The sequence below is a fragment of the Triturus cristatus genome, chromosome 4_1 (assembly GCF_964204655.1).
Source record: "Triturus cristatus chromosome 4_1, aTriCri1.1, whole genome shotgun sequence".
NCBI classification, from domain to species: domain Eukaryota; kingdom Metazoa; phylum Chordata; class Amphibia; order Caudata; family Salamandridae; genus Triturus; species Triturus cristatus.
The window spans coordinates 924,633,548-924,657,822 of NC_140585.1; positions in this window are offsets into that span (position 1 = coordinate 924,633,548).

Below are 24,275 nucleotides of genomic sequence, written 5' to 3' on the forward strand. Positions count from 1 at the left end.
CATTCATCCGCATTCTCAAATTATGAAGGATTCTCCCATTGAACGTACCATTTTCTGAAAAAGCGAACTCCATCATTTTTAGTGTATTCTATTCAATTTTCTAACCACACACAGGTATGGTAGCCTCTCTCCATCATCATAAATGAGGCAGGTGTCTTTGGTGGTGGGATAAGAATTCCCTCTCTAGTCTTAATGGGTTTATCTTTCTTGAAATAATTTTAGATTTTCTGCATAAACTACATTTTTCTCTTTTCTCCGTACATTTTAGGAGAGGATCTTTTTATATATTCGTCTCTTGCAAATCCTAAATATCTTCTGTCTGGGCGATTCCCCATTAACGTCAGATCGTATTTCCACATACAAACTCCACTGTCCAATACTATTATGGCTTCTATTTTGACAATCCATTTAGATTTGTGTTCACACTTGGGGTTTCGCCAATCCTGGTGCAGTTTCTATTCTTTCATCCATTCAAGCTCGGGCTCACGTAATTCGGTTAGCCAATACTAGTCCGGCCTTTTTGTGACGTCAGTATCACTCCTCACTACCGACCCCTCCTTTACAAATTTGCGTCAGTTACACACCCGCTGTCTCACATTTTCCTCACATTTATGTGGTGGAAAGTTCTGGAATCTGCGTGGATCCACAACATTCCACCCACCCCACGTTTCCCAAAGTCTCCCGATAAAAATGGTGCCTCACTCATGTGGGATGCCCAAGTACCCGCGACAGGCAAGGGCCCAAAACGTATTGAGGAGACATCAAAATTGCCTATCACAAATGTGTGGGTTTGATAGGTTTCCCTAGTTGGCCGCCGAGCATGGGGCCAAAAACCCAGGTGACCCCCTTGCAAAACCAGGTTGTTTTGTGATAGGCAATTGTGATGTCTCCTCAATACGTTTTGGGCCCTTGCCTGTCGCGGGTACTTGGACATCCCACATGAGTGAGGCACCATTTTTATCGGGAGACCTGGGGGGGGAACGCTGGGTGGTAGGAAATTTGTGTCAGCCCGGTGTTTCTTTGTTTCCCAAAAAGAAAAACAGCACTCACTGGGACAGTTGCTAGAGTTTATTGGCAACGCAACAGAGCTTGGATAAATATTGCGGGCTCACCCCCGTGTTTGTAAAGCACCCGTCTGCGAGTGCGCCGAGTTATCTCTCTTTCTCTATTTTTTTTTAGCTATGGCTTCCCTGGGGGTGAATGTGGCCCCCACGCAAAGCACATGGCTATAAAAAAATAATTGCCCCCACAGGGGTTCGGTCGCTGAGCGGGAGAACTGACCCCCTACCAATTTCGCCGCCATTTTTATTTATTTTTACATTTTTGGGGGGTGATCGCGCCCCCCAAAGATAGCCAACATCTTTTTTTTCAAAATTCGACATCATGACTCCCAGCTTGTTATTACTACGCCTGCGTGAATGTCACGTGCAGTGCAGGCGTCAATCTCTCTCGGAGGCCCAATTACGAACTAATAGAGAGGTAAAAAAGAAACATATTAATTTAAAAATAAAATGATTTCACCTTATACCACCTATCTCTACTCTAATCCCATTTACTTATAAAAGCTCTACTCGCATTAGCATTTAGTAAATAGTTTGTTTTAGTTTTCACAAAGCAGATGCTTAGCATGTGAGCTTTCAAGCAGCCATTTTAAATGCATTTGCGCAGGTGCAGAAATTTCCCTCCAAGGAAAGAACGTCATTCCTGCATAGATGCAGTTGACGCATGCGCAGTACAGTTTCCAGCGTTAGCAGCCATTTTTAAGTTTCACTCAGGTTACTTGTTAGTAAAACACATAAGCAAGCTTAATCTTGCTAAAATATGTAATGAGGTGCATATTAATTTACCCAATACTTTATTAATACAGAGTTACGGGTTACATGAAAGGATTGCATTTGAGCAAGTCTCTTTTATATGAGTCCTTGCTCCATCAGTATGTCCTTTCAAAAATTCACAAGGACCCAAGCAATCCACCTGGAAGATGCATAATATCAGAAGTCAACTCAATTCTAGAAAGACCAGCCCAATATATTGACACGTTTCTGAAGCCACAAGTTGAAGCAACGACTAGTTTTCTGAGAGACACAATGCAGACAATCACCATCTTGGAAGGTGACCCATTCGAGCATGAAAATGAATATCTAGTAACACTAGATATAGTCAGCCTATATACTAACATCCAACAAGAGGCTGGACTAGAATTACATTACAATATTTTCTGGACAAACGTTCCCGCCCTCAAAATGTACCCACAGAATACCTGGTAGAGATGGCAGAGGTATGCCTGAAGTACAACTTCATTCAGTTTAATGAAGAACAATTTCTACAAATCAAAGGGACCGTAATGGGTTGTCCCTTTGCACCGGAAATGGCAGTGATATTAATGGCTATGGATGAAGCAAGATGGGTTTTTGACAATAATCCGTTTGAAGGCCATATCAAAATATGGCGTTGTTCTATAGACGATATTTTCATGCTATGGAGGGGAACATCAGAAACATTACAAAAAATTCACCAGTGGTTGAACCAGAGAAACCCAGACATACAATTCTTGATCAGTTACAGTAAGGAAGAAATCAACTTTTTGGACCTCATTGTGAAACATGAAGAGGGGATAATATCCACCACCCTATATACCAAACAAACAGACAGAAATACACTTCTACATTTTTCAAGCTTTTACCAGAGGAATCTAAAAGAAGACCTACGATACAGCCAGTTATTAAGAATTAGGAGAAATTATATGAAGAAAGAAAATTATTTCAACAATGCAAAAACACTCCTAAACAAACTACTAGAAAGAGATTATCAGAAGAAACTACTCAAGAGATCTCTCAAGCTGGCTTGGTACACCCCCAGGGAAACGTTAATGACACCAAAGGAACATGAGAAAGCCACACCATTGGTCTGCGTAACCACGCTCTCAGGTATTACCAATGAGGTCAAAAAAATAATTAAGAAAAATTGGAATACCGTAAAAGGCCTTGAAGAATTCAAAGTAATACAAGTCTTTGCGCTAGAAAAGAACAAAAATGTCAAAGACAAACTGGTACGAGCTAACACAAATTAAACCTAAAGTATCCATACAGACCATGTTAGGTCTACCCCCCATCAAAGGAGACTGACAGTGTGGAAACTGCACATCGTGCGCAAGTACCATCGAAGGTGAAAAATTTGAATATAGAGGTAAAACCATTATGCATGAGGAATTCACACACTGCAACATGACAAACGTAATTAATTGTGTGGTGTGCCCATGTCAACTTGCATATGTCGGAAAAACAACTCAAGCTGTGAAGAAGAGGATCACACAACATAGATCCAGAATAAAGTGCAAAGTGCAGAATGCACCTATGGTCCAACACTGTGAGGAACAAGGCCACTGACCTCTAGATATAAAATGGACTGTCCTCAAACACATAAGAGGAAGATGTTCAGACTCCATACTATTGTGGTTCGAAACGAAAACCATTTTACGACTGGGGACAGCTGAGAATGGCTTCAATGAAATGAGCGAAATAATGTACTGCATTTGAGTAAACAGTGAAACCGGTACCAGGACATGTTACTAATTCAGTCACCATGACAAGCAGGTGCTACATCAAATGCAACATATGTCCCTACCGGCTCCTCCAAACACAGGAGCATTTTTTCACCCTTTAATCATCTCCCCAAAAAAGGTTTCTGCATGGTATGAACTATAAAAGCATTAGGTTATCTCCTAAACATCTCTCCCACCTCTTCAAAAATGACCAAATCTCAATAAAATGAAGGTGCAAACATTCTAAATAACATCAGATTGGTTATAATTACCCACCAAACACGCAGACTAGTGGGCAAAAATGACATCACTCGAATTACCTAGGCAACCAAAAGAACCGTACCAACACAGGAAGTCAGGCATCAACCAGGCACTCAACGTTAACCCGGAAGCCACGCCCTCCAACTACGCCATAACGCCCATCGCAACTCACGAAAACCAAGAAACAAAAAAGGCAGCAAGTCCAGATACCGGGGAAACAAGCAACCCAGGCATCGTCGTGTACTGAAGGAAAGGAGAGGAATCTGGACTTCTCTAATGGGAGCTGCCCCCCCCCCCTCAACAGCATCTAAAAGAAGTTTCACACACGAGGAGACCCACGAAAACCACTTTTCCAAAGTAAGAATTGGACTTGTGGGAGGGATGTCCACAGGTCTCCCGCAGGTAGCACTAGTCTCCAACACCCTTTAGAGCCGCGCAAAACCGACGTGTATAACTTAAAAGAGGCACAAGCACAACCAAGCATGCACACTGTCTTTGGCACCTCCTTGAGAACAGAGTAAGAATACACTGTGCACCTATAACCATCTTGTACAGACCTGAGTAGTTCAATTCACTGGTACACAGCTACCACTATTATACCGCGATGACGCCAATCTTTCACCAAAAACTAATAAGAGCATGAATAAGTATCTAGAAGCTTGACCATCGGAACTGGGCATGTCCCCAAGCACGAGCACCAACACACATTGGAATTCACAATCAATCAATCAGGAACATTTATAGAGCGCGCTACTCACCCGCGAGGGTCTCAAGGTGCTGGGGGGTGGGGGGGGGGCTTCCGCTACTGCTCGAAAAGCCAGGTCTTGAGGTGCCTCCTGAAGGAGAGATGGTCCTGGGTCAGCCGTAGGTGGGTGGGGAGGGAGTTCCACGTCTTGGCCGCCAGGTAGGAGAAGGATCTTCCTCCGGTGGTGGTTCTGCGAATCCGTGGGACCGTGGCGAGGGCGAGGCTGGCGGAGCAGAGCTGGCGGGTAGGTGTGTAGAACGTGAGGCGGGTTTTGAGGTATTCGGGGCCCATGTCGTGGAGAGCCTTGTGTGCGTGGGTGAGGAGTCTGAAGGTGATCCTCTTGCTGACTGGAGCCAGTGCAAGTCTCTCAGTTGGGCCGAGATGTGGCTGTGTCGGGGAATGTCCAGGATGAGTCGAGCAGATGCGTTCTGTATGCGCTGGAGTTTTTTCTGTAGTTTGGCGGTGGTCCCGGCGTAGAGGGCGTTCCCATAGTCCAGTCTGCTGGTGACGAGGGCCTGGGTGACCGTCTTCCTGGTTCCAGTGGGGATCCATCGGAAGATCTTTTGGAGCATGCGGAGGGTGTTGAAGCAGGAAGATGTAACGGCATTGACTTGTTTGGTCATAGTGAGGGAGGAGTCAAGGATGAACCCCAGGTTGCGTGCGTGGTCCGTGGGCTTGGGGGCGGTTCCCAGGGCAGGGGGCCACCAGGAGTCGTCCCAGGCGGAGGGGGATGGTCCGAGGATGAGGACTTCCGTCTTGTCTGAGTTCAGCTTCAGACGGCTGAGCTTCATCCACTCTGCGATGTCTTTCATTCCTTCCTGGAAGCTGGCTCTGGCGGTGGCGGGGTCGTTGGTGAGGGAGAGGATCAGTTGGGTGTCGTCGGCGTAGGAGATGATGTTGAAGTTGTGTTTGCGTGCGATGGCTGTGAGGGGGCGCATGTAGACATTGAAGAGGGTAGGGCTGAGCGAGGATCCTTGGGGTACGCTGCAGATGATCTTGGTGGGTGCTGCGCGGAAGGGCGGGAGACGGACTCTCTGAGTTCTGTCAGAGAGGAAGGAGGTGAGCCATTCCAGGACCTTTCCTTGAACCCCGGCGCGGTGGAGACGGGTTGTCAGGGTGCGGTGGCAGACGGTGTTGAATGCGGCCGACAGGTCGAGGAGGATGAGGGCGGCCGTTTCACCGTTGTCCAGCAGGGTCCTGATGTTGTCGGCGGCTGCGATGAGGGCGGTCTCGGTGCTGTGGTTCACTCGAAATCCGGACTGCGATGTGTCGAGGGAGTTGTTCATCTCGAGAAAGGTGGTCAGCTGTTTGTTGACGGTTTTCTCAATGACTTTAGCTGGGAAGGGGAGGAGCGAGATGGGGCGGAAGTTCTTGAGGTCTGTGGGATCTGTGGTGGGTTTCTTCAGGAGGGCGCTGATCTCCGCATGCTTCCAGCTCTCCGGAAAGGTAGCGGCTGTGAAGGAGTTGTTAATGATGTCTCGGAGTTGGGGTGCGATGATGGAGTCGGCTTTGTTGAAGATGTGGTGTGGGCAGGGGTCCGCTGGGGAGCCGGAGTGGATGGTGTTCATCATGTGGGTGGTGTCTTCCGTGCTGATGGGGTTCCAGGTGCAGAGGGTGGTGGTGGGGGGCGTAGACTCGGTGGAAGGGTACGTGGTGTGAGTGCTGAAGCTGTCGTGTATATCGGTGATCTTGCGGTGGAAGACCGTGGCGAGTGAGTCGCAGAGGTCTTGTGATGGCGTGATGTCGTTGTTGCTGGCGCTGGGGTTGGAGAGCTCTTTGACGATGCTGAAGAGTTCCTTGCTGTTGTGGGTGTTGTTGTCCAGTTGGTCTCTGAATGCTGTCCTTTTGGTGGTGCGGATCAGCTGGTGGTGTTTGCGGATGGCGGTCTTGAGGGCTGTCATGTTTCCTGATGACTGGTCGTTGCGCCAAGTTTGCTTGAGGGTACAGCAAGATTTTTTGGAGTCTTTGAGATCGTTGGTGAACCATGAGGCTTTCATGCAAGGATGTATTCACCATATGCAAAATACTAACTAGGTAATACCATGCTCCCTTTGTAGCCCACAAGCCACAGGAATCTAAGAATACAGGCGCTATGCCTACCACCCCTCACGGAAGATCAATTCAGTGATGGGCACGTGGACATTTATTAGGAAACTGGCAGGTTCACAAACAACAAAACAACAGTATGCTACAAGTAGATACCTTAAGAAATATTTCCTATTTAGAAACAAACACGAGTGACAAATGCCCTATCCAACTCTCTCCCTTCATATATTTACAGTGTCCGTTGGCATATCATAAACTGAGGCCAAGAGCCACCATGCACAAGTGATCGGAGCACAAAAGGCACCAAAATTAATACACGATTAAGGTTGCTTAGATAACAAAAAAATCTATCTTTGCTCTGACCTCAACAGGATCTTACCTTATCACTAAAAACGTATGAGTACACAAGGACAATAGGTCCCAACATTTAATTCCAGTTGGACACTTGCATATAAATTGTACATAAAATGTCTATGTGCAAAATGTAATGTCAACCTTTGTTTCATTAATTTTCTTTATTTTGACTTTTCTGTGTTTGTAAAGTTCTAAGTCACATGTAAATATGTATGTCACTGTTCTATCATAATGAGAAAATAAGATTTGAAATCTAAAAAAACAGAAAAAGATATAATCTCCAGTAAAGTACCTGGCTCATGAGTATTAATTTGATTAAACCAGGTGGGCCTATACCTAAAGCAAGTCACGGGAAACACTAGTTCTACCGAATATCAAACCCCAGGAGGGACCGTTCATTAATTGAACCAGAAGAGGGAGACTTCTGTAGCTCCTTCTTGTTTAAAACATTCATAATTTATGGTCTAGGGGGTACCCTTTTTCAGAAACCCGAAATTGTGGCGAAGTCCAAACAGGACACCCACAGAGGCATTTAACTCAGTAATATTTCCTGGATAGGGGATGCCTTGGTGGTCACCATTCCACACTCTAAAACAGACCAATGTGGGAGAGGGGTTCAGGTGATTCTGAGGGGAGCCGTCACTTTCTTGGGGTATCCAGTTAAAGCGACATACGCATATTTGCAGAAGCGTCCTAGGGTGGCATCTGCTTCTCTATTGGTACATACTTCAGGTGTTCTTTGACAAGATACCAGTTTGCCCATATTATGCGTAAAGCCCTCTTGGTAGCAGACATACAGGGTAACATCAGCACACATTCCTTTGGGATAGGGGCAGCAACATCTGCAGTAGGAGCGGGGCTTAACACAGAAACAGTGAAAATGATTGGTAGGTGGAAATCCGACAGCTATAAACACTTTGTGCAGCTGAATATGTTATAGACACAGGGGCTATAATTGGACCATTGCAGTGATGTCAATTTTTTCCTCCTATCACATTTTGCATTAGTCCTATTTATTAAGGGGGGGGGGGACTCTAGGAGCAAGTTAAGAGGTCCAGTGACTCATGCTCCCGAAATTAAACTTATACCAAAAGGGAGTCACTGTTCCTTAGTGGAGAAAGAAAGAAATAGAAGTAAGAGGTACTCTCGTCGTGTGCCACTCTAGCTGTGGGGGACAGTGTGTCCTCTTTTTGTTGCCCTCACACATCCCAAAGGATGTCATGCTTCATCATTGGGCTTTGCTCCTAGTCGGGCCGGCGCTGCAATGCCCTACGGGTCCCCCGAAGGGTCTCTTTATCGGAGATCTTTTGATGAAGCTGTATGGGTGCGTGGGTGTAAGTGGCAGTGAAGTCCTAAAGGGGGTATTAAAAAATGGCAGGAGGGAGAGTGATTAATTTTATTAAGGTGATCCCTCTGTCATTATTAAAACAAAGTGTGTGGTGAGGCTCTAAGGGGTATTATGTCCCTTGGTAGCTGGGTCAACCATATGTCCCTAATGCCCATATGTTCTGGTCAACATGTTTCGCGCTTTGATGGTCTCAGGAGGCGATCCAGAGCGCTTCGTCAGGCCCAAGTAAGAAAGTTAAATCTACAGTGGCCTGAAGGTTTCAGTGCCGCTGGATAAATGAAGGGAGTAGAACTTCTGACATGACTAGAGTCAAAGGTACAGTTTGCCATGAGGATAATTATACTAATGGTAGTTTTAGCTCAGGTCTGGGTTCTCCATTGGAGGGTCAGGTGCTCATAGACTGTAACATGATCATTATAGTTAACGGTCGCGGTATGTGCACGTGAGCTATGGGTGTTGTAATCATTTAAAAATGCTAAAGGAAGTGGTTACTAGGTGACAGACAGACAGACATACACATATGATCACTGAATAGTGCCCAAAAAGTAGTGCCAGGGTTGTTCTCTGTATTGATATTTTACCTATAAACATGCCCTGGTATTATCAAGTAAACGTGATTGGTAAAAATGAAAATAATATATAAAAAGGTTCTGTTGTCTGGTAGATTCGTGAACCTTCAAAAACTAGGTAAATATTACCATCGGGCCCCACCATTGATGGCAAACCTAGAGACACTGTGTTTAAATGCATAAATACACATACAATATATCTTACCCCTTAGTAAGTTGGGTAAGACCCCGTGAGATCAGTGAGGGTCACTTGAGAGCTGTAATAGAAAGAAAAACAGAAAACCACAAATTACATTTTTGGCAGGCTTCCTTGTGCTCTATGGCAGTGCCAGAGAAAGGTTTCTCAGGCATGGAGAGGAGCTCATGCCATGTGCTTGATCTGTCCTGGACCGATCCTACATCTCAGTTACTCACGGTTCTCTCAGTGCATCTGGGCTGCATCACCTGTGTGCCGCTCGCTGTCTCCGCCGGTGGGGATGTGAAAAGCCCTGTCTCCTCTTAGGAGCTGCTTGCTTCAGGGTGGGGCACTAATTGTTTAATTAATGGATTGATTGGCAAGTTCTTGGTGTTATTGTGGACGCTATCTTAGAGTGGTGTGTTTTGGACTGAACCCGTATGTGAATGAATCACGCGGTGTACCATCCTATGGGGGATGTTAGTTGTAAGGTTGATGACAGATTTAATTGTCACTATTATGGTACTGATACTAAAAAGGGAGGCAGTGAATGATTTTTGCACATGTAAAAATATGCGGTGTGCATGGGCAAAATTTCTGGGCACCATCTTGGAGTGGTTTTTACAATGCTAGTTGGTGTTATTGAGGGCGCCATCTTAGAATGGTGTATTAGTGATGAGCCTGTAGCTCACGTGTACATACCGCGACCGTTAGCTATAATGATCACGTTACAGCCTATGAGCACCTGGCCATCCAATGGAGAACCCAGACCTGAGCTAAAACTACCATTAGTATAATTATCCTAATGGCAAATTGTACCTTTGACTCTTGTCGTTTCAGAAGTTCTACTCCCTTCATTTATCCAGCGACACTGAAACCTTCGGGCCACTGTAGATTTAACTTTCTTACTTGGTCCTGATGAAGCGCTCTGGATCTCCTCCTGAGACCATAAAAGCGCAAAACATGTTGACCAGAACATATGCCCATTAGGGACATATGGTTGACCCAGCTACCAAGGGACATGATACCACTTAGAGCACCATTAATGAAGCATGACATCCTTCGGGGTGTGTGAGGGCAACAAGAAGAGGAGACACTGTACCCCACAGCTAGAGTAGCACACGACGAGAGTACCTCTTACTTCTATTTCTTTCTTTCTCCACTAAAGAACAGTGACACCCTTTTGGAATAATTTTGCATTAGGGCACATGGCTACAGCCAATGTGTGGGTCGTTGGTCATTCCTTCATGAGCAGCTCAAGTTCAACCTTCAGCTGGAGCCATTTGCGCAAACAGGCAGCGGACTCAGGTCTGCAATTTCACTGGGTCGGTAGGGGGCAGTCTTTGTCTAGATGGCCTACATGGGCTCGTCGAGAAGGTTTCAACCCGGGGGCTCCTGCCACCGGCACTCCTTATCTTTCAGCGTCAATGATTTGGTGACAGAGGGCAGACGGACCCTGCTTGAGGCCATGCTGGTTCAGATTACATGGTTGACTGGAGATTCCCAAAGGCAACCATAGCATGGTCCCATATAATTCCAAGCAGGGTATGGACATTCAGTCGATCTACGAAGGGCTTGAATCAATCAGTCAGACGTTTGAACTGTAGACTGAAACAATTACTGAACACAGCACGGTTAACCTCTTCTTTGCCCATTACGAGATGGTCTCGTCATGGAGCACAGTCGCGCTGTGCCCATGACGAGACTATCTCGTCATGAAACCCACCCACTAGGGAAGCGCCAGGCACAGGAGGGGGAAAAGGCCTGGCACCCAAGGGGTTAAAGACAATTTCACATGGTTGCCTGCGGGGGAGGCATGTTTTCACAAAGATGGAGTCCATTTGTCTGCCCATGGCAACAAACTTTTTGTTGAAAATGTAGTTGCCTTCACAATGCAGCATTTCTCACATAGCTAGGTGGCCACGCTGAGGGGGAGTCATAGTTGGTCGGAGAACCAACTACTTCTGTAGCGGTTAAGGTTAAGGAGTCATGCTTGACCACAAAACGTGTTGGTAACGTGGGGCATCACTGATACAAGAGCAGGCGGATTTAAGATGTTGCTTTTGAATAACCCGGGGCAGGGGTAACACGGTCACTGGTCAAGGGCTGGGGGCATCTGCTATCGCAATTGTCCTTGGTCCTGGAGGGTACCCTGTGATACGCCCCGTGGGAGTGGGGGGGAATGAGGGCTGCGCTAGGGAACCAAGTCATGGCCCGGTTGCCCGGACTCAACCCCCCCGATTGGGTGCCAGGTGGTGTCCCTTACTTAGGTTACTCTGGCATGGATGGTTCTTTAAAAGGTCAGATGTTGCGTTGTCCCTGGAGCCTTCACCTTGGGGTAGATGAAAGTGCGCCTTGTATGTAGACGATGCCATGAGGAGCTGTGAGGTGGTTAAGCAGGACTCCTAATGGAGCGTGAGAATATTGTATTCATTTGGTGTAAATGTGTTTGGATATATTGTGCAATATCAATACAACTGTAAAAAATGTTGCTTAACGTCGTGTATATGAAGTGTAATAAATATGACCAGAGAATGCTGTCATTTCTCTAACACAAGGACAGTTGTCTGGTAGGTTTCTTTTGGTGGGATGACTGAATAATAGGGGAGGGTGATAATGCCTGTCTCCTTTTACAGCACACCGGTCTCATGGCGGTCCCCCACATGTACATTTTCCTGAAATCCTGACAGTATGGTCTCCAGTTGTAGTCTGCGGACTGCGCAGAGAGTTTGCGGACGATCGTCATTATTTGGCTGTGTCATGAGTCCAGTGACTTCTTTTTAAATACGCGGGCAATTGACACATTTAAGCATTGTTTATAATAAAAAAAAATGTATAATATAAAAATACATTCACATTCTGAAACTTCACTCCACCCCAAAAAAAAGTTCCTGTTCCACAGCAACAGAAGCCACCTCCATTATGTGGTGGGTTGGGTACAAGTCCTTACCTTAGGCCAGGCCTAGGTTCTAACTTTTACTTCAAGTGGCCGAAGGCTGAGTTTGGCTACAGCCATTCCCTGTGGCCAACCCTTTTGCGCATGGCCAAAGGCAGTGCACAGTGGGGTTAGGCTGCCCTCTAAAGGTTAGGCGCATGATGTGATCAAAAGGCCTGCCCTGCTGCTATACCCTGCTGTCCACAGCACAAGGCAATGTGCAGCTGGGTAGGTATACTTTCATAGAAATTCAATACAGCATATGATAACAAATTGAACTGAAATTTATTGAAAAAAAGCTCGGTTAAACTGAAAGTTGGGTTAGCTTTTGTTATAAAACCTTAATGTAAAACCATCAGAAATGTACTTTAAAAAACAATTGAAGTACAGTTATGGTTATGAGCTAAACCTGAAAAACACTAACATTTGTAACTTATTGTGAGCTCTGCAATCCATAACTCATACAACAGCCATTAAAACCATAATTTGCACATCTTACTAAAATGAAACCAATTAATAACAACACAAAAGAGGACAACATCAATGCAAACCAACATACACTCCAAAAATAAATAACACTATTTTCCTTGGTGTCTCACAGGTAGAGTATGTGATTTGACATGTAACATTGTTTATATAGTTTGTAATTGCATTTTTCACATTAAAGTGCAGTCATGAGCATTGCATCTGATGTGTGATTTATGGTTTGCATAACTGTTGTGCAAATTATGGATTGCAGAGCTAACCATAACTTATGAATTTCATTGGGCGTTTTGGTATTCATAATCATAACTATACTTTATTTGTGTACTGTGGTCCAGTATTGCCTTGAAGAGTTTTTTCAACATGATAACCAATGAGGCTGAAAATCAAATGGCTTGTAAATGTCACCACAATCACAGATATGGCAACATAGTACCATATTTCACATGTTACCGATAATGTATTTTTTGTATTGCGTAGTTATTGTGGAGTATTTTTTCTTCAGATGCTGATAATAAATAATGGACACACATTGGAATTAGAATGTTTTAGGTTTGAGCAACTATCATGAATAAATTATTGATAAGACAATGGATAATGGTAAATGGATTTATGCAACTCAGTGGGTGCAGCATTTACTGCATGAAAATGAATTTACTACAACTGCTACTTGATATACCATATCATTTGCAGATTTCACAACAAATGTTTCTAGCTCAAATTAGTTAAAATAATACTGCTGAAAAATGTCCCACACAATTTATTTTTTTTGCATAATATATATGACCTCGACACATACATTAGATTGCTATGCCGCAGAATTTTAGTCGCCTTAACAGTGGTAAAACTCTGTCGAGTGGCTTGGGGCTGTAATTATGATGATTAAATCCATATTTTACAGGGAGGTTTTTTATAACAATTCTTTTTGCATATATATTACGATATAAATACATATTGGGTGTTTCTATTGCAAAAAATGCTATGGTATAAAAAGGCGAGTTACAGTGAGTAGGTTGCCTTCCTGACACTCGTGTACATTGATTTTAGTATGAAATGTTCCATTTCTGTTTTTATTGCAGGGGGACAAAGGCGCGGCGTTAATGTGCACAGAGCAAAACGGAAGCCTCTACTACGTAATAGGGCTACGAAGTTGGCTACTGGGCTGTGATCTTACAGCAGACACAGGAATCTACTACTCCATTCAATATTTAAGCAAGTGGATAGTGAGCACAATTGATGAAACAACTCAGCAAGACTCAGACTCAAGTGCAAACATTTTTCAGTCATTGTCAGCACGTAGTACCACAGATATCCAAGCATACTCTAACAGTAATCAAAGTTCATCTTTTGAGATTACAAAAATGCTAGAGACACTGTTGTTTACCTCTATAGACCATGACATGGCCGCAGAGAAAAATATATTTATACCCGAAGAGGAACATACAGTTTCAAGCACAGAAGATTCCTCTCTCATAGACAATGATAAAATCAAGGGCAGTGACAAAACAGCGCTTGAAGGAAAAGTCCAACCATCTCAAAATGTAAGATCCAACTTCCCAAAAAGGCCACTGTGGCTAAAATCTGAACATAGGAAATGTAATCAGCCACACTCCTTAACGAAAGAGAAGCCGCCATGCACCATTTCGAGGCTTCATCATAGTCAGGGTAAAGACATTGCATCAGGAATTCAAGCAAGAAAACAAACCCATTTTAACACTGAGATAAGCTATGGCCCACACAGTACTCGAAAGGGACTACTTTATTTTTTCAAAATGCTTCGTCACGGGCAACTAAAAGATCTGACACAAAGATTCAAACGTGCAGTGCCAAATAATTCAACAAAGAAGTCTTCTCAATTACAACAGGAATACTTTGCCTCTAAACTTCAAAAGAAACAGCCAATCACCTTTCGAAAATATGGTAATTTAAAAATGAAAGGCATGATAGGCAGATTTCAACACTCAAACCGGCTCCTCTCCACAGCTAACAATCCTAACATTCATCGCAGTTACTTTCCTCAGGGCAGTCCAAGGGCACTGCTAGGGATCTTTACCCACCGTCCTCAGGGGAAAACAAAAGACAGCACTCAAAGAATTAAACAAGGCGTGCCTCAGCTCTTTACAACAAAAGCAATTTATGTCCACTATAGTAAATTTGCACAAAGATTTAGGGAGACTTTGTCATCATCCATCTTTATCACTCTTCCCCACGGTGAAATTATAACACAAAAAATTCAAAACACAAGACTAGGCTTTTTTACAACTAAATCACAGCAAAGCAAGCCTGGGTTATTTAGGCAGCGTATTCAAAGCTCTCCCCCCCCGCCATCTCACCTTCAAAGACCACTCAATGGAAAAATGAAAGATGTGCACACAGGAGTTCGACGTGGTGAATCATACGTCCCAAAAACAAGCCTTTCTCAAAACCAACAAAGTAGCATGGAGTGGTGCTCTCAAGAAACCTCGACATCCCAATTCACAGTAATTTATCATGGAGACCTGAAAACACCTGGAATTCAACATAGTGAAAGTGTGAAGTTAACACCTTCACAGCTCCATGAAAGCAACTTTACAGAGGGGGCTATAGCAGTAGTTCCACTCTTGTTGAAAAAAGATCATCGTGGTCGAATGCAAACCATCACATCAACAGTTCAACAAGGAAAATCAAGTCTACCTTCAACAAGATCTCATCATAATCAAATTATGACTAACACTTCAAGCTCTGGTACACAGATCCCTCAAAACATATCCCTTTACCCATCAGGCAAGCATCATCATCATGCAGTCTTCAAAGCCACCGCAATAGGAACCAAAAAAAGGAAACGAAGACCCAAACACGGTCTGCCACATCACAGCATACCTGAAGCTCAAATGCCAGTGTCATACCTTTCAACAAGACTTCACCATGATAAAAAAAAGGGCATTCTGGGGACATATCACAAGAGAGATTCACACCGTTCTACAGGTAAACTGAAAAAAAGGCAATCAAATTATTTGTCACGGTTAACTCAAAAGGTCCGAGTGCTATCGATGGGAGGCATACGTCCGCAAGTACAACGGAACGACACTGTACTAGAAAATGGGGAAACACACCTCTTTACTGCACAACATCCTTACACCCAACCTACCAATTTTTCTCACGAGGCAAACATTCATGATGGAGAACTGAGAAACAACACACACTTTCTTCTGCATACAGAAACTATCTTCTTCACAACATCACCTCTTTCGAACCAAACAACCTCTTTGCTGAACAGGTCACAGGGGGCATTGCTATATTTTTCTACAAGCCCTAATTATAAGGAACCCAACAACAACGTTCATACAGTTCAACAGACAGAAGCATACACTTTTACAGGCAATGACCAGCAGAATAAACAAGGGTACTTGACACTGGTTAACCAACAGGCAGCACTGCCATCTCTGGTTACCAGCTTTATTCATGAAAACCTGACAGACACCACACAAGAAACAACAATAAAGACTTCTCATGACCAATCAGTTAATTATACAGAAGTGACCCAAGTAGCACTGGCATCCTTCCTGGCAAGCCTACATCCAAACGTTCTACAGGGCACAGATCCAGGAACTCAGCATGGCAAACCCATCCTCTCTGCAAAAAATGCTACTTTTTCTAATACCAACAAACTTACAAAAAGTATTAAACAACCTCTGCCACACATCATTATTAACTTGTATCCAAAGAAATTGAGAAATAGCACACAAAAAAATCATCAGAGAAGACTAGATGCTTTCACAAATAAACTCCAACCATTTCAACCTGCTCATTTGCCACTGGAAACTCAAGGAACAACTCTGCCACCCATCTTTACAAGTCTTTATCATGGAGAAGTGAAAAGCAAACAACCAGAAAATCAACATGGTGAACCTTACCTCTTCACAACAAACGTTTCTCATGACCATCCACTTCATTTGACAGTAGTGACAAAAGGGCCCTTAACTTTCATATTTGTAATGATGAATTCTGGAAAACTGAATAATAAGACATCAGGAATTAAACACAGTGAAAAAGAGCCCTTCAAGACAAAGCTTTCAAATTACCAGAATAATGAGTTGGCAGATAAGACTAAGGAGGTAAAGTCAACCCCGTTTAAAAGAGAAAACATTGCAGCCATCACATCAGAAACTCAGCATGGAGAATCCACCCTATTTTTACCAAGACTTGGGAATAAAGAATTGAAGACTGAAGATTCTAACTTCTTTAAAAAAGAAGCTCAAAATGTACCTCCAAATCGATTGTTAAACAATCACCCTGAACTCTTGAAAGAAATTCAACAGGGGGATCAAAGACCAAATTATAGCCAAGTACCCTACAATACATCTGAAAATCAAACACTGTCATTCCTTTCCACAACCCTTCTTTATAGTAAAGTGCAGGACGTTGCAGCAGAAAATCAAGTTAGCGGTGCATACTTTTCTACAAGTACATCTCAACAAAATCAGTCACATTATTTGTCACAGGGAAGTCAAGAGCCACCAGTGCGATCTCCAGTTACCGCCAGTCTTCTTTATGTAGAATGGAAATACACTAAGCCAGGGATTCGGTATGGAACAAGAAAGGATCCTCAAAGCCACCCCAATTACTTTACAAAGTGGTTTCACGAGGCATCACTTTCCCCCTTTATGACTATTCGTTATGGGCAACTAAGAGACAACACAAAAGTACTTCAGCATGGAGAACCTAACCTCATCACACCAAATTCTCTTTTTAAACAACCCACCACATTTACTAAGGGCTCTCAGGAGAAACTGCCATCTATTTTTGCAAGTTTTCATTATAAGGGACTAAATGACACTGCTCATGGAACTCAACAGAGAGAAACTAACCTTTCTGTAGGTAAACTTGAGCAGAATCAAGCAGGTAATTTGCTACAGGTTACCAACGAGGCACAATTGTCAACGTTGACTACCAGCCTTTTTCATAGAGAAGCAATAGACACCATACAAAGAATTAAAGATGTATATACCTCCTTAACAAAACGTTTTTATGACCAGTCAAGTCAATTTACAGAGAAGACTGAAGCAGCAATGCCACCTCTCCTTACAAGCCTACATCAGAAGGAATTAGAAGACCTAAAGCCACAAACTCTGCATGGTGACCCTGCCCTTTTATCTGTAAATGCCAGCTATGTCAAACCCAGTCCCTTCACATTGAGTATTCAAGAGTCTCTTTCAGCCATCTTTGCAAACGTTCACCAGGGAACAGTGAGGAATAACACAAAAGAAGTTCAACAGGGAAGCCCATACCTGTTTACAATACAATCCCAACAAAATGAAACTGGTTCTTTACCAGAAGAAATTCACGAAGGACTACCACTATCTCTCTTTAGAAAACTTGATCATGGAGAACTGAGAAAAATAAAACCAGAGATTCTACATGGAGATCCCTATCTCTTCAGGACAACATTTCCTAATATCCAACCAAGTTATATGTTAGAGAGGAACAAAGAGACCTTGCCATTCCTATTTTCAGTGCCTCATTATGCAGAACTGAAACATACAGCACCCACATTTCAAAACATTAAAAACGAGCTCTTCACAACAAATACTTTAACAACATACAGCTCTGTAAGAAAGCTTCAGGCAACCCAGCCACAAAAAACTCAAGCAGTACTATTTCCATGGCTGGTTACCACCAAACGTCATACGTTTCAAAGGAAAAGCATTGTACTGCAATCAGACAAGTTACCTAGGAGTACCCATAAGACACTTCTGCCATATCTAGGTACCATCTTTCGTTCTGGAATATTAAGAGAAACCACTCAAGGGAATCAGCATGAAAAACCATACAGCCTCTTAACCAAAGCTTATCATTACCAATTAAGTAGCTTTTCAAAGAGAACTACGCCGCCATCCCTTTTCACAAGCGTATATCATATAAAAGTGACAGGTGCAGAAACAGAAACTCAGGTTGGTGATCAACACTCCCTCATAACCAAAGCTTTTGATAGCGATCCCAAAAACGTGTCAGAAGAAGGGCTAGGGGAACTGACATCCATATTTACAATGTTTCGTCACAGTACTCTGAAACATAACCCACTTGTAATCCAACAAAGTATACCTGAGGATTTTCCAACATTTGTTTTAAATAATCAAGAAAGCAACTTTACACAGCAAACTAAAGAAGGACTGCCAACCTTGTTTCCAAACAAGCAACATGGAACAAAGGGAGAAAATACACCAGTGGCTCAGCACAGTGAACTATACCATCTCTTAAAAAGTTTTTGGTCTCAACCACCAAAGACTGAAGATTCAAGTGTCTTTTCACAGACACCTAGGGGGAGATCACTTTACCGTTCAAAAAAGTATCATAATGGGCACTTAAATAGCAGTGCAAGTGAAATCTATCAAGAGTCAAGCATCAATCATAGCCAGGTACATTTTAATGCCTCTGCAATGCAAAATAGACCAGTGAGATTGTATGTAACCTTTCATCATACTCAAGTGAATACAGATACCAAAGGTATTATTCAAATAAGTACAAAGCTTTCTAAACATCAACATCAGCAAAATCAGACAAGTTTTATGCCATGGGGATTTCAAAAGACTCTTGGCCCTGCATTTCATCATGTACATCAAGACACTGCACCAGGATTTCCAACTAAAGAAGCATACCTCTTCACTCAAATACACCCCCAAAACCAGCTTACTACCATAACTCAAAAGACACCACATTCCTCCTTAAACCTTCACCATGCTGAATTTGGAGACAGTGCATCCGTTAAGACAACAAAGTCTCCTTATAAGCAGCCCACTTACTTTACAACAGAGGCCCATGACAAGCTGCCATATATTTTTGCACGTCTTCATCATGGAGAAGCTAAGGACATCACTGTCTCAAAGTTCTTTAATCAGGAGCGTCAACAAACTTCCACTTACTTTTTAACTAGAGATCATCATGGACGCTTGACAGGCACTGTACAAGAAATTCAAAGTATTCAACACAGAAAATCTAACCTCCTCAAAACAAAGCCTCTCACAACTGTGGGCGAGGACGAACTGCCATATATTTTTACAAGACTTCATCATGGAGAACAAACGAGAGCTGCTCAGAATTCAACAAAAGAACATAAACGTTTTTCAAGCAAATATCAATAATATTTAGCAAGTATTTTTGTCTCAACAAGCCCAAAACATGCATGCATCTCTTACTGTAATGCTCCTTAATGTGCAGGAAAAAAGAAGGCAATCAGGATTTCAAAAGAAAGTCATATCAGTACATTCAAACCAGAACATTTTTAAAGGTGACTCAAAAAAAGGCACAGCCATACACTCTAGGACGCCTTCATCACCTCTTGGTGACTGCTATTAAGCAAAATATTCAACAAGGATAATATGACTGTGCTTCAACAAAGCATAAGTTGTATCAAACAGCATCATTAATAGAAGGTTGTCTGAAGCAAATCACCACATATGTGAATACACATACTTAGCTAAGATTTCCAAAACTCAAAATGGAAATTAAAATCAGCTCCTAATGAATAATGTGCCATGAGTACACATCTCTTGATCGCAAAAAATCTGCAAGGGAAAAATCCAGGTCTTCAACAAGAAAATCAAAAGCATAACGTGCATTCCAGTAAAATGGAGAAAAACATTATATTCCAAATGGTACTGGCAAAATTGAGAATTAACCAGCAACCACTCAAGGATCTCAAACCATGCAGTCAAACGGTTTACAAGATGAATATGAACATGTGACTCTAATTGATACACATCATCATGACTCTGAACAGTAGAATCAAGACCAAACTGGAGGTTTTGTTAAAAATATATTTCTCAGTGAAGAATTAAGGAAATTTGCACATAGATATCCAATTACAGCATTTGAGTTATTTGCAAATGATCAACTGCGATAAAGAGTGCCTTGATAACAGACTCCCAACTTCAGCCCCAACATCTTCATGAGCATCTTAACGATTTTGAATAGGGTTTCAGATTTAGGCAATATAACTTCTTTAAAACACATTAAGCCAGCAAGAAGATTTTAGACACCGATTTTAATGAGGAGAACTTGACATATTTCCTGGAAATAAATTCTTGGAGAAAGATAACTAGATTTCTTGACAGACCATGTGTTGTTCTGATGGATATTAGTAGAGATGGACAACTTGAAAAGGACATCATATTACATCAGTAATGCAATTTTGACCTAACTGTTGAGAGGAACAATCAGAATATTTTTAAAAAATGAACCTAACAGCAAATCCCCCTGTGATTCCAATGGCGACTAGAGCAGAGACTATTTGAATTGAATACAGAGATCTGAGCAATTCAGTTGGGTTTCATTAAATAAATAAACATAGAAACGGAGACACACCTGAAATGTAATGAGCTTAGACAACCAAATGGTTTCATGAAAACTGTACAAATGTGAATGTGATAGCCCATGAAAAGATATGTTTACCAAAAAGTGTCAGAATGAAAAACCATTTATGCTCTATTAAGTTATTCACCCAAATATTTATAACTAATTTCAGAGACAGTCAAAGATGAAAGAAAATAATTGCTTCCTAGAAATCGATAACAAATAAGAACAAATGCTTGTTTTTTTAAACATTTACAAAAAGGTTACCCAAATTAAAATTAATTATTAGTGGCAAAACGGTATGGAGAAGTAAAACCCATAGAATAGCCTCAAGTAAATAACTTAGTTTACAGCAACAACAAAAGAAATGCACATACAATATTTTGGCAAAGAGACATGGGCCTAGGAAAACAATGTTGTTAAGATTTAAGAGATTCATGATTATTATTAGGTACCCATCCCAAATCATGAAATCTGAATGACCACAAGATACTTGAACCTCCCTAATGTATCACATCGCGAGAATCCAGCAGGCACTCTAAATCCCCTAATCAATCACACTTGGGGACAAGCCAAATCCCTCAGTATATCATGTACAGCCCTCTGGAGAACAATCATAAACCCTAAATGCTCCTACATTATATCCGGGTACTCGTTAGATTCTGTTCTAACCCACTACTTTATGGGGATTCATTGCATGCTTTGAATCATTTCTGTTCAGCAGTATGCTCAAGAACTACTAGATGTTTTCAACTCTCTTAATCCAATACATTCGGAGAACCCAATATATATCACAAATACCCACGACCCATTCTTTCACCCATCACCCATGAAAGCAACATATACTATCAAGTCACATGCTACATTCTAGAACCCATCACAAATCCCCCATCTTGAGGAACAGTCAGATGCTCTGACTTCCTCGAATGTGCCAATTTCAGCAAACCAGGCAAGTGCTCTTTAAAGTTATTGAGACCCACTAGATGTCCTTCATTCCAGCAATCTAATACCTTAAGAGGACACATTTAAAAACTTGAATCAGCACAACCACAGTCTCAATGCACTTAACTAAAAACAGAAACAAAAACATTTCTTAAACATTTGATTGATGAACTACATCACCTCAATCCCAAAGATGCCTTTGTTAGATGCCCTTGATATAACCTTGACAACAATTTTTCTGTCTAAATGAATAGTCTTAAATATGTATGACAGCCAAATAATGTATTATATTAAAATCTATGGTAAGTAGTCATAGTATAAAAATATATTTTCACCAGCCAAATTGTTTATTTTTGAAAATATAAATGTGCAGCAGAAATAGGCTGTAATAAACAAACATTTAAATATGTTCCATGTGCATATTCAATGGGTGTGAGGTAAACGTTACAGCAGATTACAGTTCTATTCTGTGGAGTTAATGCTTTTCTATATTTATCGCATTGAGGTCCAAATGCTCAATCCACAAAACACGTCTGACTCTATAACGTAACATATTTTTAGTAGATAATATAAGATGATTTGAACTTTTTTTTAAACTGTCAAATAAATCTATTTACTATTTTTTTTCACATCTCTTGATCCCCCTTACTAGCATGGCAACTATGACATCACACGATTGTAGGCATCAGTGAGATACCATTCCGTAGAAGAAGATAAGTTCCACCAATGGAGGTTACATGAGGGAAGAGTGGATAGCTAATGGAATCTGGGTGTAGTTTTTCAGCAATATTTATGTGTTGACATTTTTTTATTGAATTTTACCATGAAATACAGAGTAACACAGAAATAATAAAACAATGAATTATTGAGAATATTAAATACATATGTTGATGATAAATATGAACGAATAAATAAGAAATCATATTATATATAAATATTAAAATGAATAAATAAGTGAGTAGATATATGGTGTAAAGAACATGAATAAGAACGGGATATTATACATATTATAATATGTAAAATATGAATAAATCTAAATATAAAAGTGAATGACTTTGTACAAGAAAATTAAAATAATTAGATCAGAGCACAAAAAAAAATGTAAAAAGGGAGGAGAAAATTGATATGAAAAGTGGAAGAAAGAAGAAAAGATGAGAAAAGAGATAAACTGTAAAGAAGAGAATAAGAGAACAGTGAGAGATAATAGAGCCAGAGGAAGGGAGGGGGGAGAAGGAGGACGGGAGTGGGGGAAATAAATTGATGAAGGATAAAGGAAAGGGAAAAAGAAAAGAAATACACAAAATATAAAATAATGAATTAGTTAATTCAAGTGTTTGCATTAGGAGAGAGAGTGGAGTTGGCATCAGTGTTAATTTCAGTTTTTAACAAAGAAGCCAGGTCTGGAGAAATACATCAACTTGATCTTGAAGGGTATACATTGTGCGCTCATGTTTGCATCATTGCCACCAGCCATTCTTCCTGAGAGGGTGGAGAAGGAGACTTCCAATGACGCAAAATACAGATTTTAGCTGTAGCCAATGCAGTGTGTAGAAGACGTATTTGTGATTTAGAAAGTTTTGGAAAGTGTCGAAAATCATGTAGAAGGATTGTGGCAGGTGTAAATGGTAAGGATAATGGCATTGTGGAATGTAAAGTCTTGCCAACAGAGGACCAAAAGTACCTTGTTGCTGGGCAATCGCAAATGATATGAACTATGACACAACCAGAGGTGGAACATCTCCAGCAATTAGTGTGTGAAAGCAATCCAGCTTTATGTAACTTAGTTGGTGACCAATGCCATTCATGAAGGATTTTAAATATACAAAATTTAAGCCTTCCTTCACGAACGCCTTTATGTAATCCCTCCAGTATCTTGTCCCATTCAGAAGCCGTATATGAAATAGATAAACGAGATTGCCATTTATTTTGGAGAGCATACGAGAAAGTTTTTGAAAATGAAGGAGACATAAAGGTTTTTATAAAGACCAGAGGTCACTCCTCTAAACTTTCCCCACAGATTTAGGTAAGATAGTATTGGGGACACCTGCAACACCCAATGGGGAGATCCCAAGTGTTTCCTCTTAAAATTTCCATCATGAAGAAGTTGATCTGGGGAGTAAATACCAGCTGCTTGCCATAAAGGCCAGGATAAAGTGCGACCATTGATACGGATAGCTGAATTGTTCCAAAGAGGAGCCTTAACATCAATATGCGCGTTTGAGCCTAGTATACGATGCCCCCATTGCCAAGATTTGTGCATGACTGATAAGATCGGATTCTTGGGATCAGAAGAACTAGTGTCACTACCATAAAAAAAAGAAAGATCTGAGTTCTTGGATAAAAGATGACGCTCGATGGAAACCCACTGTGGGACATCTTTAGTTTCTGGCAAAAAATAAGAAAATTGGGAGATGTGTAGAGCAAGGGAATAGTGTTCAATGGATGGAAGACCCATACCTCCACTGATGGGCCTTTAATTTTGTTATAGCAAGACGTGGTTTAGCTGAGCCCCATATAAAAATCTTAATCTTAGAATCTATTAATCTAA